Source organism: Aethalodelphis obliquidens, unplaced genomic scaffold (genome assembly GCF_003676395.1).
Source record: "Aethalodelphis obliquidens isolate GAN/ISIS:26980383/991018 unplaced genomic scaffold, ASM367639v1 scaffold7, whole genome shotgun sequence".
NCBI lineage: Eukaryota > Metazoa > Chordata > Mammalia > Artiodactyla > Delphinidae > Aethalodelphis > Aethalodelphis obliquidens.
Genome location: NW_020837951.1, coordinates 41,952,639 through 41,970,529, shown reverse-complemented (window position 1 = coordinate 41,970,529; position 17,891 = coordinate 41,952,639). Strand labels below are relative to the sequence as shown.

General features: G+C 38.6%; 1 protein-coding gene across 1 annotated transcript in view; it reads right to left on the bottom strand.

Moving 5' to 3' along the window:
- GNAQ (G protein subunit alpha q) overlaps positions 1-17,891 on the bottom strand; it is a 290,132-nt gene that overhangs the window by 221,928 nt on the left and 50,313 nt on the right. The gene's annotated exons all lie outside the window — the stretch shown is intronic.

Genomic DNA, 17,891 nt, shown 5'->3' with positions numbered 1-17,891 from the left:
CATTTGATACTAGCAAATGGTAATATCATCATGGACACAGGGATCCCCTGGGTTGCAATGAAAGAGGCACGAAACTAGATTTCCATCCTCTCTAGAATACTTTGTCTTTTCTCTTCCCAATTCGTTCAGCTCAGCTGCATGCCAAATGGTTTTAGAGAATTCCAGTTACCAGGAAGTCATCTCCCTTTCATTAAATCAGTGTCAAAGCAAAGTGTGTCTAATGCATCGTCAACCTGGTCTCAGTACCACCATAGTGGGTCTTAAGGAACAGAACTGAGTACTTAAATTTTCAAACTAGTGTTTCAGAAGCATCCTCAAGCTTGATAAAACAGGAGAATGATACTAAGAGTCGGGCTCAAAAACACTGTTGAGCATACCAGCTGTGTGACTTTCCACTGCGTCTCAGAATTTCCTGGATGGTTTATCATCAAATTCTAATGAACTCAGATCAGCATTCAAGGTCTGTCACATTTCAAAGAACATGAGAGCTAAAGGGTCACAAAATTAGGATCCCAGAGTTGCAAAGGGCCTTTAAGATGCTCTACCTCAAACCCCTCATTTGCTACAGACACACAAATTGAGGCACGGTGCTATTGAGACCAGACTAAATCCAGGTCAGGCTAATAGCAAAACCAGGGCTGGTAACAAGGTTTCTTGATTCTTGCTACAGTACTGTTAAGCTGACAAAAGGTGCCCAGTCATTCCTGTATTAACCACCAACACAAAAACAAAGCCCTTCTAAGGAAGGCAACAGAGGAGAGAAAATGCTATATTAGCACTCTGGGTAATATGCTCAATTTTCATTAAATTTGGTCTTGACCATTACATGATTTCTGGTAAACCAGGTCTCCCCTGCATAACCACAGAAATAATAGCTGGCCAGATAATAAGCCTGAAACACTAGTTTAAGAAGATGCAGGCATGGCACGTTTTATACTATCAACTTTGAAAATGTTCAAACTCCACAGCTATTACTCCAAGATACGTATGGGGGGCGGCGGGGGGGGCTTTCTAGAATCTTTACTCCTTACCGAAGTCATCAAAAAAAAGTACTTGTTACACTTTGTTTCTGTTCATATGCAAAGCAAATTATATAATACTACATAACAGTAAATTCTATTAACACAAAATTTGGCAAACCAAGAAATTTGCTCAATAACTCTCAAAAAGCTTAAATCAATTTGTTAAAAGTCTGACTAGTGTAAACGTGAAAAAGATTAAAACAGGTACTTCATTTGCCTACTTCAGTTCACTTAGTAGATTCAGTTTATGGATTAATCCAAACTTTTTATAGGTATTATAAACCTTTAGATTTACAGTGTCATTAAAGCTAAAACTTTAGATTTACAGGACATAAAGGAAGTGCTCTCTAGTAATAACTTTGCCTAAAACATTCAGGAGACTTTTTTGATTGAGATGTGTACAAAATCACAGGCACATAAAACTATTTGACACACTGATGACAGGTAATCACTGTTTCCACTCAAAACTAAGATGTTTCCTTTCTTCCCTTCTTCTTCAGTGGGTCCATGAATAAGCCTCATCCATGATAAAGAACTTCATGTGAAATCCTTTTTTTTTTAACCAAAGGCTGTCATTCTTCATTATTAAATAGTAACAACAATATGGGTATTGAGCACTTTTCACTTGCCAGGCTTTGTTCTAACCTCCTTTACTTATGGCAACTAATTTAACCCTCCTGACAACCTTATAAAAGGTAGATAATATTACTGTTTTTACATTGAATCCAGCATCATTCCATCTTAAATGGACTGGCATGACTCACTAGACCCCAAACTGAGGGAGAAATGTATAGCCCCCCAATATGGGGAATTTGAAGATAACCATTAGAAAAAAAAAACTGTTGATTTCTCGTGCAAACTTAAATCCCTAGCCACCTTACTAAGGCCCTGTCATTATCCTGCTATGCATTATAAATGCCCAGTTTCCCTTCTCATGTCTTCAGAATACGGGAAAAGCTGAGAAAATGGATTCAAACTCCAGCAGATGACGTCTTCCTTTTAGTACAAGGATTTCTTACTTCTGAAGCCACATATCCTGAAAAGATCAATCTCTAAGGCAAACACTGCAACACTCCTGGATTAGCACCTCTCAATTATGGAGTCTCTTCTTGACATTCTAAATTCTAGCTTTCAATCTCTCCAAGTCCAATCGCGAGTACAGAGCCCCATGAAAGGTGACGAAGGATGACACCCTCTCAACCCTACTCTCAGCCAAAGGAAGCGAACATGTGTAAACTAACCCCAGGTATGGAGGTGGAGGGGACCATCCCTCAGGAATGCAATATACATTCAACTATACTGCGCATTTCACGAGAGCCCCTCCAAGCCCCATGCTGGGCATCAGGGACACACTGTCTCCTTCCTCAAAGACAGTGAGTTACAGAGGTCAGAGAGTTACAGAACACCGGAATTATACCACAGGAATTGAACGAAACAGGAGAATGGTATAAAGGGTCACATAGGGCAGCATCATTTATTCTGCATTTTGAAATAGGAATAGATGTCTCCCCAGTGCCTGGGTGGATGGGCAAAAGGAACAGCATGGATATAGCTCATACCCAGGTATGATAACATCCTGATGCAGTACTTTGAATGAGGATGACAGTTGATCAAGTAACCTCGTTTTAAAGGATAGCTGGGGAGAGTGTGATAGAAATAAATGCTGGCAGTGTAAAAATAAAATAATAATATCCACAAGACTAAGGCCCCTGTCCCTGTCCCTGGGGGCATGCAGCATGTCACCACTTGCACTACACGCAGGAAGGGGCAGGGTCACTCTTGCATGGGAAGCAGTTAATGAGAAGTGAATGCTCCAAGGGCAGGGGAGAGTGTGGGGAATTTGCCTGTTTTTTCCAACTAGGTCAGATTCACAGAGGCGATGGAATTTCATGAGTAACTTGAATGATATCTGCAAGATGAAAAGTTAAGGAAAGAGGAGGTTGCAGGCATCAGGGAGTCCGCCTTACGGTGTTAGGCTGAACCCTCCGTCACAGGATGAAGGAGGAACAGGTTTGCAGCTGCTGAAGGCAGCAAACTGTGGGAGCCCAGGGGCTAAGTCCAATCTGAATGAGAGAGGGCAGGATTTGTTTAGGCACGTAGCTGGTGCCACCTAGACATTGCTGCCAGCCACGCTGCCTGTGTGGTACGTCAATTGTGTGGCATTGTATGTAGCGTGGTGTCCTAAAGAAAAGCCACATTTTAAATGGCAGGCATGTTCTTACGAGATCAAACGGTATATTATTAGTCTATGGTTAACTTCGCAAACGTGTTTTTTAAAATACAAATTTTTGCCTTTATAAAGGAAATGTGGGCAACTTACTTGATATTTCTGAACATCAGTTTCTTCATGCTTTTAACAGCAACAGTAGTGCAGCTATTAACTGATAAACTTGTTGAAGGGGTTAAAAGTACAAATAACAGTATTTACTTAGCACCTGAACTACAGTAAACATTCAGTAAATGCTGGCTGTTGCTAGTTATTTTTCATTGTTTCTTAAGACCCCTTCAAAGGCCAGAATTTATGCTTTCCATGATCAGTTATGGGCTATGCCTCCATTGTATCCTACTGCCTATACAAAAAGAATAAAGATGACTGTTAACAATTGATCAAATAAATGTAGCTTAAAAAGTACATCTATAACCTCAAGCCATAAAATACATTGCTAAAACAACAACAAATGACTTTCAGATTGTGCATTACTGTGGGTTCCTTTGGCCTATTCCTTAGGCCAAAATTTTAGAACTTCCTTTGGAGGTTATGAAATTGACAAAATATAAGAATGATTATATGTAAGACTGATAAATATTTTTAAGAAACCAACTTAGGTTAAATTATTTTGCTAAAGTTATGTTTTAAACTGGGCCAAGATGTCTGTAACTAAGTGCCTATAAGGTCATCACAATCTAACGCCATTAACAATGAGCCAGGTGAGGGAAATGCAGGAAGCCAGGGTGCAGGGCAACAGGGAGCAGTAGAGACTGTGGCCAAGCAGACGGTTCAGCCTGTCTAAAGTCACTCAAAATGCAAAGGGGGGTGGGAGGTGAGGAGACCACCAAGTACGAAAAACACAATACACCTGGAGGCTTATTTCAACCCATAGACTAGCATTTTGCAACCCCTGATAAACTCCTCAGTTCTTTAATGACTTCTGTTTTCCCAACTCAAAGGTATCCAAATTACCAGTACTTGTGAAAAGAGAAATAAAGAAAAACATGAAGGAAACAGAGAAAAGAGAAATAAAGACCTTGTTATACATATAATATAAGCCTCAATATCACTGTTTTTCCAAAGTGTGGTGTACAAATACCTGCATCAGAATCATGCAGGGAGAAGGTCCTGCCTTTTTAATAAGTTTCCCAGGTGATTCTTCATACACTGAAGAGAACCCTCTTCTCCTTAAAATAATTAATTTATTTTGTAAAATTTTTCTGTTCTATTCACGTTGTTAGTTGAGTTCTGTCATTCCAAAGTCTCTAGCTTCATTTAAATTTTCCAACTTTCATTCTATAATAAAGTATTTTCTTCTCATGTACTATAAGTTGAAGAACCATTAGTTTGTAATCATCTGTTTCATCTGATTTTCTATATTCAATTTTTATTTTTATAGGTCTTACTACATCCTTTATACTTAGAGATGGTGTGAAATTTATAAATATTAAATGTGTGATATTAAAAATCTCCATAAAATACAAATATATCTTTAAATAAAACAGAGACTGCCATCACAAATCAGAAATTAAAACAATAGTTCTGTGGGTAAATTTTTACACTAACACTTGCAAATATTAATCTGCCTCAAAGTATGCTTTTGAGGAAATAGCAGAAGTCAGTTTTGAATGTTTATCAAAACATTATAGCACAGCATATAATGAACATCCAATGAGCATCCTTTACTCACTGCTTTATTCCCTCACTTATTTTTTATTTCTATAATTACTAAGAGTCATTAACTTTTTTCCTTCTTACTCCCCACAATATTTACACTATTATTGTAAATATTCAAAGGAAAGTTGTTTTTGTAAAAAGTCAGAGAAATCTCTCCTGTCCAAATAACTGCTGACAAATCTAACTATAATGAAATCAATTTCCTACAGCAAAATTCTTGGAAACTAAGGACGTCAAAATTCAGACCCAAAGAAAAAGTGGAACCACAGTTCTGGGAATCCTGTATGTTCAGCCTGGGCCTCACCCTGTGGGGTTGTAGGGTCTGCAGGTGGAAGGTAAATGGCATCGGCTGTATGGCCGCCACCCTCCAACGGGAGGGCAAAGGCGGGTAAACGAATTCCTTGCCTCTCATTCAATACCACTTCTTTCTAAATGTGATAATCATCATTAGTCTTCTGGGTATTAGAGAAGACAATGGGTGCAACTTTGGTTTTGTTTATTATTAGAGGTAAAGGAGCTATAATTCTACTTAAATGCTCTATCGAATCATTCTGCCCTTTCTTTTCAAATCTTTCTTTTCTCTCATTTTCTCTACTCCCTTCATTTCCTTCTCTCCTAACCCCCTCTAAAATCAAGAGACTGGCAAAATAACTGATACTGGTTGGTTATGATAGGAATCTCTTTTTCTAGTTCAAGTCCTATCTTTATTTTAACACATTTGGCTTGATTACTCTAAGAAGTGAATTTTAATAGATTTGAAAATTTTTTTCAATTGTTTTAAAATGTACCCAGGACTTTGTTTTTATTCAGGTATGGTAAGGCCAACAGATCAGGAGACAACTGCCATTGAAAGCACAGTGTGTCACTCACAGTTCCCAAAAAAGGGACATGCCTCACAATGTGGGACCAAAAGGGGAAGCACCAGGGTCAGTCAGGAGACAGATGCAGGGAGGGGAAAGCACAAGCCAGAGTCCTTACTGTGGTTCTCACAGGAAGAAAAGGGCAGGCAGATGGGATAGGCTACTTTGAATAAACTCAGTGGGCTCTGGGGTGTAGGGACTGCCCCTCTTGCCTAGTACAAGGTTCTGGGGTGATATCAGGGCAACGACAGTGGCTCATCTGTGAGAGCTCTAAAGGAGGTAGTGGGTAGGTATGGGATCTGGACTGGTTGGTTTGCATATGGAAAGCATGCTCACAGGAGAGTCAGTTGCTATTTCTAGGAATTAGCCAGCCCTGGGAGGAGCAGTCTCTCCAGAATCAGCAAGGCCCTAGATGCCAGATGGTCAAGAATATATAGCTAACACAAAATACCATTTGTAAGAGATGCGATAACCAATTTAAATTAAGACCACAGAGAATCCAAAGTATCATTTTAGCTTATTACATCAACTTTCCCTTCACTAACACTAAAATAAGTAGAAAAATACAGAACTTAAGAGTTCACTTTCTGGGCTTCCCTAGTGGCGCAGTGGTTGAGAGTCCGCCTGCCGATGCAGGGGACACGGGTTCGTGCCTCGGTCCGGGAAGATCCCACATGCCGCGGAGCGGCTGGGCCCGTGAGCCATGGCCGCTGAGCCTGCGCGTCCGGAGCCTGTGCTCCGCAATGGGAGAGGCCACAGCAGTGAGAGGCCCGTGTACCGCAAAAAAAAAAAAAGGGTTCACTTTCTTTCCTTCATTTTTTATGCCTATTTTTTTTAATGCAGTACTAATGGGTACAGAAAGCTTGGAAATCATTTTGTACAAGCAACCATTTCTTAAGAGATGTATGATATCATTCTCTGTATGAAATATCTTTAATATATTTCATTTTTTGAAACACACAGCTCAAGATCCAACAAACAAAACAGTCTAAAATTCTCTTCCCTTCTAAGCACACCTAACAAAAGTAAACAAAATACTCTTTCTTTTAAAAGTAATATCTGGTTTATTTTTATGTACAAAATTCAAGTAACAAAAACAAATGCTTTCAGAACCTAACTGGTTGTACCAGAGCTTGAATGTATACTCATTACTAAAAACAAACAATGGGAAACAACTAGAAAATCAAATAAAATATATAAAATAATTATTTTAAGATACTCAATAATAGGTAACACAGGTATACAAATAAGGTAAATCCTTTGGCCTCAGATAACTGCCTGAAGGCAGTTTCTACAACAACAACATGGCAAGGACAGAGATGAAAGTTCAGGGAGGCTGAGAAGGCTGAACTTTACATGATAGAATGTTGTAAGGAGAGAGCTGAGCAGAGAGAAAGAGCTCTAGAGATGTGAAGAGGCACACCCTTGAATCTCTGGCTCAGTAATGATCTAAGAACGAGTAGGGTGATACTCCATGAGGCTTGGAAAAGAAGCACTAGAAAGCCTAATCCAAACAATTCCCAAAGTTCACATATGTTCATGTTCCCACCAGTCAAAGAGAATAATACATGGGTCACTGAGTCATCAGACGTGAAGTTTAAGTAACCACAGAATAAAGACTGCTCTAAACACCCTAACAAAACCTAAAAGCAAGTCTGAAAATTATTAAACTAATTCCAAGTGAATTAGCTACATAATAGAATGAAGTCCACCACTACTTAAAGGAATCCCCCAAATCCAGCAACCAACAATGCAAGATTCACAGTGTCTGGCATCCAATCCAAAACTACTAGGTAAATAAAGCAACAGGAAAAGGTGAGCTAGAAGTAGGAGAAAACTCAATAAAATTAGATCCAGAAAAGATAAGCATGTTGGAATTAGCAGACAAGAATATATTTTTAAAAGGCTATACTAATTCTGTTCCACAAGCTTAAGAATGTAGAGGAAAACATGAACATGATGAAGAAAGAAAGGAATACAGAAAAAAATCCAAATGGAACTTCCAGAGGTTAAAAGTACAATATCTAAAATGAAAAATACAAAAGATGGAAATAACAGCAGATAACAGACTGAAAAGAAAACATAGGTAAACCTGAAGACAAAGCAAGAGAAATGATCAAAAATGAAGCACAAAGAGAAAAAAGACTGGGAAAAAATGAACAGACTCAGTGATGTGTGGAACAATATCAAGTTATCTAACATACTTAGAATTTGAGTCCTAGAAGGGGAGGAGAGTAAGGTGGGGACACACACACACACACACACACACACACACACACACACATATTTAAAGAAACAGGAAAAAAGACACATTACATATAGAGACCCAACTATTCACTGCTTTCAAGAAACACTTCAAATATAAAGATAAAAATGGTTTAAAAGGGAGGGAAAATATATACCATGCTAACACTAGTCAAAAGAAAATGATAGTAGATATAGTAATAATAGACAAAGTAGATTTTAAAACAAATAATATTATCAGGAATAAAAATGATTTCATGGGCTTCCCTGGTGGCGCAATGGTTGAGAGTTCGCCTGCTGATGCAGGGGACACAGGTTCGTGCCCTGGTCCGGGAGGATCCCGCGTGCCGTGGAGCGGCTGGGCCCGTGAGCCATGGCCGCTGAGCCTGCACGTCCAGAGCCTGTGCTCCGCAACGGGAGAGGCCCGCGTACCGCAAAAAAAAAACAAAAAAAAAAAGGGCAAACTAAACCCAGAATACGTAGAGAGACGAAAGGAAAATTAAGGATCAAAGGAGAAATCAGTAGCTCACCACTTAACAAACTAATCAAGATAAAAACATATGATCATCTCAACAGAGTCAGAAGCATTTGAAAAAAATCCCACATCCATTCCTTATCAAAATTCTCAGCAAACTAGGAATAGAAGCGAATGTCCTCCACCTGATAAACAGAATCTATGAAAAACCTACAGCTCACATCACACTCAGTGGCAAAGACTGAATGCTTTCACCTTAAGATCAAGAATAAGACAAAGATGTCCTCTCTAACCACTTCTACCGACAATGTACTGAAAGTTCTAGTCAATGAATAAGCAAGAAAAAGAAATAAAAGGCATCCAGATGGAAAAGAAATAAGTCCTTATTGACAGATAACATGACCTAAAATCAGTATTCAAAATCAATCCTACTTCTATATACTACCAACAAACGAATACTACATTTTTTAAAATACCATTTACAATAAAATCAAAACTATGAAAAACTTAGGGATAAATATGACAACAGATGTGCAAGAATGTACAACACACTGCTGAGAGAAATTTTTAAAACCTTCATAAACGGGAGACATAGTCTGTTTTTCTTAAGAATTGTTAAGGTGTCAGTTCTTCCTATATTGATCTAGAGTTAAGTCAATCCTTTGTGAAAATCTCAGAGGCCTCTATTGTAGAAACTGACAAGCTGATACAAAATTCCTATGAAAATACGAGGATTTGGAAGACCCAAAACAAAATTTAAAAAGAACAAAGTTGGAGCGCTAATATTTGATTTTAAGACTTATTAAGAAGCTACACTAATCATGACTGTGGTATTGGCATCAAGGTAAACAAACAGATCAAAGGAATATACAGGCCACACACACACACACACACAGAGATTATTGGCAAAGATGCAAAGGCAATTGGGGGAGAAAAGATAATCTTTTCAGCAAATGGTGCTGGAACCACTGCACAGCCATATGCATAAAAAATAAAATTTGAGCCGTACCTCACATGATCCATAAAAATTAACTTAAAAGATTTTCTCCTACGTTTTCTTGTAGAAGTTTTACAGTTACAGGTTTTACATTAGCTCTAGAAGGAAACATAGGAGAAAATGTGTGACCTTGGGTTAAGCAAAGATTTCTTAACTATGACACCAATTGCACAGTCCAAAAAAGAAAACATTTGATAAAATGGATTTCATCAAAATTAAAAACTGCTTTTCAAAAGACACCATTAGAATAAAAAGACAAGGACTTGCCTGGTGGCGCAGTGGTTAAGAATCCTCCTGCTGGAGATATGGGGATGTATGTATATGTAAAGCTGATTCACTTTGTTATAAAACAGAAACTAACACACCATTGTAAAGCAATTATACTCCAATAAAGATGTTAAAAAAATAAGTAAATAAATAAAATAAAATAGAACAAACAAAAAAAAGAATCCTCCTGCCAACTCAGCGGACACAGGTTTGAGCCCTGGTCCGAGAAGATCCTATATGCCCCAGAGCAACTAAGCCAGTGCACCACAACTACTGAGCCTGCGCTCTAGAGCCCGTGAGCCACACCTTCTGAAGCTCGCACTCCACAACAAGAGAAGCCATCGCAATGAGAAGCCCACGCACCTCAATGAAGAGTAGCCCCCGCTCACTGCACCTAGAGAAAGCCCACACACAGCAATGAAGACCCAACACAGCCAAAAATAAATAAGTAAATTTATTAAGGAAAAAAAAAAAAGAATAAAAAGACAAGCCACAAAGAGAAAATATTTACAAAACATATATCTGGACTTGTATCCAAGAAATATTAAGAACTCTCAAAACTCAATAAGAAAATAACTCACCCAAACCAGAAAAAATGGGCAAAAGACGTGCATACTTCACCAAAGAAGTTTGACACAGACAGCAAATCACATGAAAAACTGCTTGGCAACATCAGTCATTAGGGAAATGCAAAGGAAAACCACACTGAGATACTACTTCACACCTACTGAAACGACACAAACTTAAAGGACCGACTATGCCCAATGCTGGCAAGAATGTGGAGCAATGGGGCCTCAGGCACTGTTACTGGGAATGTAAAATGTCACAACCACTTTGAAAAACAACTTGGCCGTTTCTTAGAAAGTTAAACAAAACCCTACCATGTGTTCCAGCCATTCTACTCTTAGTTACTTACTCAAGAGGGGGAGAAAGCCATGTCCATACAAGGACCTATATACATGAATGCTCACAGTAGCTTTACCTGCGGTAGCCAAAAACTGCAAACAATCCAAATATCCATCAATAGGTGAATGGATAAAGAAAATGTGGTAAATCCATACAATGGAATATAGCACAGGCAAAAAGGGAGCAAACTATTGATATATGCAACAGTACGGATAGATCTCAAAATAATTTCACTGAGTGGGAAAAAAAAAGAAAAAGTGGACATACCACATAATCTCATATTTATAAAACTCTTAATAAATGCAAATTAGTCTGTAGTAACAGGTATCAGATCAGTTGTTGTCCCAGGGGCACAAGGGCTGGGAGAGTGGGAAACAGGCAACTTTTGGGTTTGATGAATATGTTCTTTATCTTGATGGCAGTGATGTATATAAATGACAAAATTTATCAAATTTTACATGTTAAACATTTGTAACTTACTATATATCAATTATATCTCAGAAAAGCTGTTACAAAATGTTATTGTAACAGACTGTAAGGGCCTATCTGAATCATATTTTATTGAGATCACATTACATACAAACAGAATAGTTTGCTATGTATGTTTTTCTTTGTAATAGGATTTTACTATGTTGCAAAGCACAGTTTAAACTTTTTAAAGGTAATTACTGTTCCCCACAGGAATAAAGTTTATTCTCCTTGGGCGTGGTTCACTATAGCACGGGCACTGCATCTTAGAACTAGCCACAGCTTCACCCGAGGGAAAGTAAACAGGGCATTAATGAACATGAAAACAAAGTTTATTCATCATAAAGTCAGAAAATCCCAAGCTAAGAGACCCATGAGGGGAAAGAGAATCAGTTTGTGAAAAATAATGATATTCAGTCTTTGACTGTAAACCTGCCTCTTGAAATGTCACAGTTTTCCAATACTAATCCTTGGCATCAGTGATGGACTGTGGACCCCACCATCCTCCAATACTCTGTGCTCTTTCCCAGTGTCTAGACATGCTTTCTCAGCAGAGGTCAAAGGTCTTGCCCTCCTCCCGTGCTGCCTGACTTGCCCTCTGCCATGGTCAATACTGATTCCTGCCCCGGGTCCTGCTTTGGCCTGGGTTTGGTTGGTCAGTCCATCAGCTGCCACTTCCCTCCCTCTTTCACGGCCTCTTTCAGATTCATTCTTCATCATTCTCCCTATGGGCTTTTCTCGTTGTTGTTGTTGCTGCTGCTGTTTTTAAACTTCATTTGTTTTTCAAAACTTGCATCTTCATGGGAAATCTAAAATAAAGGTGGAGAATCTTTTTTAACCCTAAGTGCCTCTTGGGAAGTGGATGCACCACGAGAAATGCAGAGTAGGGAGCTATCCCTGTCCTGGGTACACTGACCCCCTTGGTGGTCCAACAACAGCTTGTGGGGGGAAGGATTCTATTCCCTAGGTCAAAGCCAACCGTGGTCACTACACCACCAAGGGCCCATGTCCCCCAGCTGCAGCTTTTTGTATGTGAACGTCACCTGCACAACTACTAGGTTTCAGTCACCTGCTGTGCCTAGAACCAGCCCCTCTCCATCAAGATCTAGGTCCCAGTCTCGTGTTCATTCCAGCCTTCTCCATGCTCAAAGTGCTTCCTTGTTACCCCTTCTTAGCGACCATAAAAAGCTATGAAGTGCTGGTACCCGTTACGACATGGGTAAGCCTTAAAAACATGGTAAGTGAACAAAGGCAGACGCAAAAGGCCACGTATCGTATGACTCCATTTATATGAGAAGTCCAGAATAGGCAAATCCATGGGCACAGAATGTAGACTAGCAGCGATCAAAGACGGGGCGAGGGAGGAAGGGAGAGTGACCGCAGATACGTAAGGCTCCTTCTGGGGGATGATGACACGTTCTGGAATTAGATGGTGGTAATAGTTATACAACTCTGTGAATATTCTAAAAACCACTGAATTGTACACTTTACAATGGTGAATTTGATGTTATGTAATTTATACCTCAATTTTTTAAAAACAAGATATCTAAAGAACTGAAACAAAGATACCAAGGATTCCATTTGCTTAGTATAAAGTATTTAGGGCCACTTCATTAAGTCCCTACAGGCTAAATGAACCACTAAATTCAAAGGGTGACTTATTTTCCTCTTTTTCTCTGCAGAACAGTCAAAAACTAAAGATTTCCTTTAGGTGTTTTCTAATTCTTAGACTAACGATAACAAATTTATCAAGATACCTAAGCATTCATTTACCATACACGTTCCTTCCTCTTGGACTCTGAAGTCTATCTGGAATAACCTAATGCAACAGTAAAGGAAAGAGTCATTTCAATTAGGCTATTAGACAAGGCAGTGACATTCGACGCATTTAATGTATTTCCCAGACACTATCTAAAATGCTTTCCATTTCCCAATCAACAACACTGCTCTGTTCTAATAGATCTGGCCATCAGATGTAATTGGCCTTCGATAACATTCCATTCCAAATTAATCTTCATAAGTGTAGCAAACCAAAGAAAAGACAATGCTGTTTGCATTGCACTAATACGCCAGGACTCTTGAAGAGAACTCAGGGAGAGAACCAGAGCCAGAGTGGACTGCGTGAGTAATTCCTAAGTGCAGGGATTTTACGAGAAATCAACTCCTGTGGGCAAGTTTATTCCCCTCTCACAGAGTCTGGGGGAAGTGATGCCACCAACATCCGCATCTACATGAGGTCAGTATTCTCCCCAGTCATGCATGATTGCAGGGTGCAAGAGTTTATTACTCCAAATAAAAATATTTTGGACAAACCATGATAGGACATTTCTTTTTCACTGAAGAAATTCAAATATATGTACTTTTTTGAAGCTCGCTTAGTCTGCCCAGGTCTATTATTTCTAAGCACTGGGAGATATAGTAATTCCTTCCTAAAGCAGCCAAGCAGCCTGTTCAGTCTTATTCAATCCCTAAATGCTCCCTTTGGCCTTGCCACCTGCAGGTGGGAAATACAGCTGTGGCTCTCTCAATGATTTCACACTCCTGCAATCCCCTGTAATTTCCTAACACACCCGAATGACTATCCAGGGCCCTAAAGCAGCAGTTTAAGAATTTCTGCTGGCCTGAAAGTTAATGCAACCATCAAAGTTTTCAATTTAAACTCAGAAATTAGCTTGCTTACTGTCCAAGATCTTGCCTCCCTATACAATGAGTCTAATACGACGGTTTCACACAGAAGAATAAATAGAAAAGTATATAAACAGAAAAGTCATAAAATGTAGAGGACCATGTGAGGCAATAAATAATTGAGATGTCCTATCCTTCATTTGGTGAAGGAGAAAAGTGGTAGAAGAGAGATGATAAATGTGTATGTGTGTGTGCGTGTGTGTGTGTTAGTATATACCACGAGTTTTACTAACACACTAAGCGTTTAAATACCACACAGCAAAATGGTTTCAGTGGTTTCAGCAGCGCTGGAAAACATCCTGGCTTACCAGCCACAACAACAGTTCAGTCCCATGGATTTTCCGGGAAATCTGAGGCATTTCTGTGTTTAAGTACATGAAGGCAACGCATTCGCGTACGGAGCACCTACTAAACAGGAGGCAAAAGCAGTGTTTTCTGTCTCAAACATGTTTTTCAGAGATACAGAGGACCAGCACTGCTGTTTCCCCAACTCACTGCCAAGTTCTTCATGAGCAACTTGTGCTAAAGGTTTGAACTCTGTGATGAAAGCTGACATGGTCACCAACCCCCTCCTCTTCTCTGCTCTCCCCACGTGGGCTCAGTTACATACTGCCAACCTGCATCACGTCCGCCCTGGATGTGAGCTTCCTTCCCCGGTTCTATTCACTATGCAGCTATGAGAAGGCCCAAGTGCACACGCAGGTAAGGGCACAGCTGGAGCCTCTCAAAGGTAGCAGCTGTGGGCCACAGGCAAAACTAGCGGCATTGGCAGGGATTCATCCTTCTCCCATCCTGCGGGTTTTATGTCTATACAGTAGGAAAAGAAATATATCACCTTCACTTTTTTCAGGGAAAAAAAGATAAAAGAGGAAGCACTTTCTTGTTCTGGATGTCCCACATTCAGATCCACCCAGACCACAGTGAATGCACTTCCTAGAACATCTGTATCCCAATCCCAGCAGAGAACTAAAAACATAACAAGTAAATCATTCATTTTCAAATTTTAGGCTTAGCAGGTTTGCCCCGTTTCTTAAACAGGCAGGTGTTCCAGAGCTATCTTTCTAAATCTAGAACAAAAAGATCACTAAGTGTGCTAGAGTAGAGCTTTAAAAAAACAAACAAACCCTATACTCATGATTTTTCAGATTTTAGTGATGCCATCTTTGACAAATAGAACTTTCTTCGATGATATAAATGTTCTTTATCCATCTGGTCTTTACCTACGTTCTATAGTAGTGACTCTCCACACGTGCCTGTCGAGCACTTGAAACATAGTGCAATTAAGGGACTGAATTTTTTTTGGTTTTATTTAACTTTAGTTAATTTTAAGTTAAATTGCCACATGTGACTAATGGCTACATATGAGCGCAGGTTTAGACAGACAGGGTCCCTGAAACAGGAAGGGGCATCATGGCAACAGACGTTGGTCCAAATCCCAGCTCTGCCACTTACTACCTAACAACCTTGAGGCAAGCTATTTAAACTCTCTCATCATTCCGCAAGTGTAAAGTAGCATGTTAGTGGGAGAAATGTCATGAAATTAAACACGGTAAAGTAAGCAAAGCCCCTTTTCCGTCAGTGTTACTTTCCCTGCTGTCGTTACTCAGAAGATAAGACATCTGCCCCCCAATTTATGCTCCTGCAGAGAAAATAAGCAACCAGCCAAAGCCTGAAAGGGTAGATGCTGAATTGCAAACGGCAATTTGTTTTTCGAAAGTGGGACTGAAATTTTCCATCTCTACTGTACATACATTTGTACTCAACCTTTTTTTCTTATATAACAAATTTTACTTTCATCAAAAAAACAAGTAATTTTTAAAGTACTGCCCCAAGGTTTTGGCTTTTTCTTCTGGTATTCCTCAGGCAGGGACGACGGCAAGGCAGATGCAATAAACGTTAGTTCACAGCCCTTGGGGCAGGTAAAAGGGACAGTGGAAATTGTGGCAGTCTATAAGCCTCTGAGGCCTGACTGGATGCCAGCACCATGTGTACCTGAATGCCCAAGGCTCCTAAGTGCAATGTAGTTAATTAGATGAACCAGGTTAGCATCAGTGCCTGCAAGTTGGAGGTTTTCCTCATCCACTCCAGCCAAGGAGATGAGCCCTCCTGTGGTCACGTGCTAAATTAACAGCAGGTAATTTTCTTTTATAAATTTATCTGTGAGAGAACTAAATGATACCCTCTACACACTGCAAATTGAACATTTCTGGAAGACAATTTGACAAAACATGTACTTAAAAATATGCATTACGTTTTGATCCAGTAATTACATTTATAGGACTTTGCCTCAGGGGGAAAAGTCAGAAAATTAAGTGAAGATATCTATAACAAATGATTGTTCAACATTTTATATAATAAACGATGGAAGCAATCTAAATATTCATTAGCAGAGAGCTGGCTAAATAAATTATACATTTATATCATGAAATACTATGCAGCCCATAAAAATGATACGGATTAATTCTGATATAAAAAGATGTTCAAAATGTTATAAAATAACAGGTAGAATAACGTTTGTTAAAATAACCTGCAATTTAGAAACATTTGTGTGTGTTTATGCACAGGAAAAATGTTAGAAGGACAAAAATCAAAAGGTTTATAAGCGCCTTTCACTGCTGAGTAGGAATTCAGGGGCTTGGTCTACTTACCTGTCATCTGTTACACTCTAAATGTTCTTCTTATGATACATACACAGTGTTAAATAATAAGAAAATAAATAAATAAAAGGCTGTCACGGGTGTCAGTTTTACAGGTGAGTGCTGGCAAACCTTTGAGGACTGACATAATTTAAATTCTATCAAAGCCAAAAAAAAAGTGGAATTTTTAAAAATCCATTTTATTGGCCTAGCATAACAAAAAATACTGAAGTGTAATTTATGAAGACATAAAATCATAAAAAACAGCAAATTAAATTCAGTAATATATTAGAACAGGGATAATTCTAGTAATTCAAGAATACTTCAATAATAGACTACAGAGAGAGAAATTATCACATAAGTCAAACTTGGACAATCAAATAATCATCTCAATATATATGTATTGATTCTATACCTGATTTTAAAACAAAATAACTCTAGTAAACTAGGAAGAGAAGTAAATATCTTTAATGTAACTTAAAAAAAAAAAAAATCTCCCTCCAACTCCCAAGAGTAAAACACTAAAGGTATTCCCATTAAATTCAGGACCAAAAAAGGATGCCTACTATGGTAAATATCACTGAGCGCTGTACAGGAAGGTCTAGCAAAATACTAAGATAAGAATGAAGATAAAAGAAACAACTACTAGAAAGGAGACAAAATTACTACTATTTAGGGATAATATAATTGCTTTTCTTAAAAAAAGACGAGACACAGCTGAAAAATTCTATAGTAATAGAATTAAGAAAGTTAAGAAACAGTCCACAAATACTGAGTATGTACCACGGTAAATCCTGAGGTAGCTGCTAGGGATACAACAGTGAATAAAAATAGAGATCCAGGGTGCATTTTAGAATATAATAGAGAATAAAGCAAAAATATAAGTTCCTCATACTCTTTTCCTGTGTTCATGAACAGAACAAATGCAAGCGACATCAGTTCCCATTTTCAGGCAATTCAGAAAATGGGCTTCGGAAACCCACTTATGAATGTACAAAATCAACAGCTTTTCTATAATTAGCAAACACCAGTTACAAGATATAATTTAAGAACAGTCTATTTGCTACAGAAATCAAAAACAAAATATAAAATATCTAGAAATAAATTTAACAGGAAATGTGTAGGACCTATATAAATAAAAGTACAAGCTTTCACGAACTGAGGTAAAAAAGGAGAAGGCTTTTTTTTTTTTAAAGTGGGAGGTGCCATGTTCCTGGATTGTAAAAGTGTACATTTCCCCAAATTAATCTATATATTTAGTGCAATCACATTTAAAACACCAATGGGATTTTTTTAAAGAAGTTGACAAAGCGATTCTGAATTTCATTTGAAGAATGTGTGAGAATGTTCAAATTTTTTTCTTTAAGAAAAAACATGACAAGAACTCCAAAAGAGAAGTCATGATATCATCCACGCGTTTTCAGACACAAGTGGGCTGAAAGCTT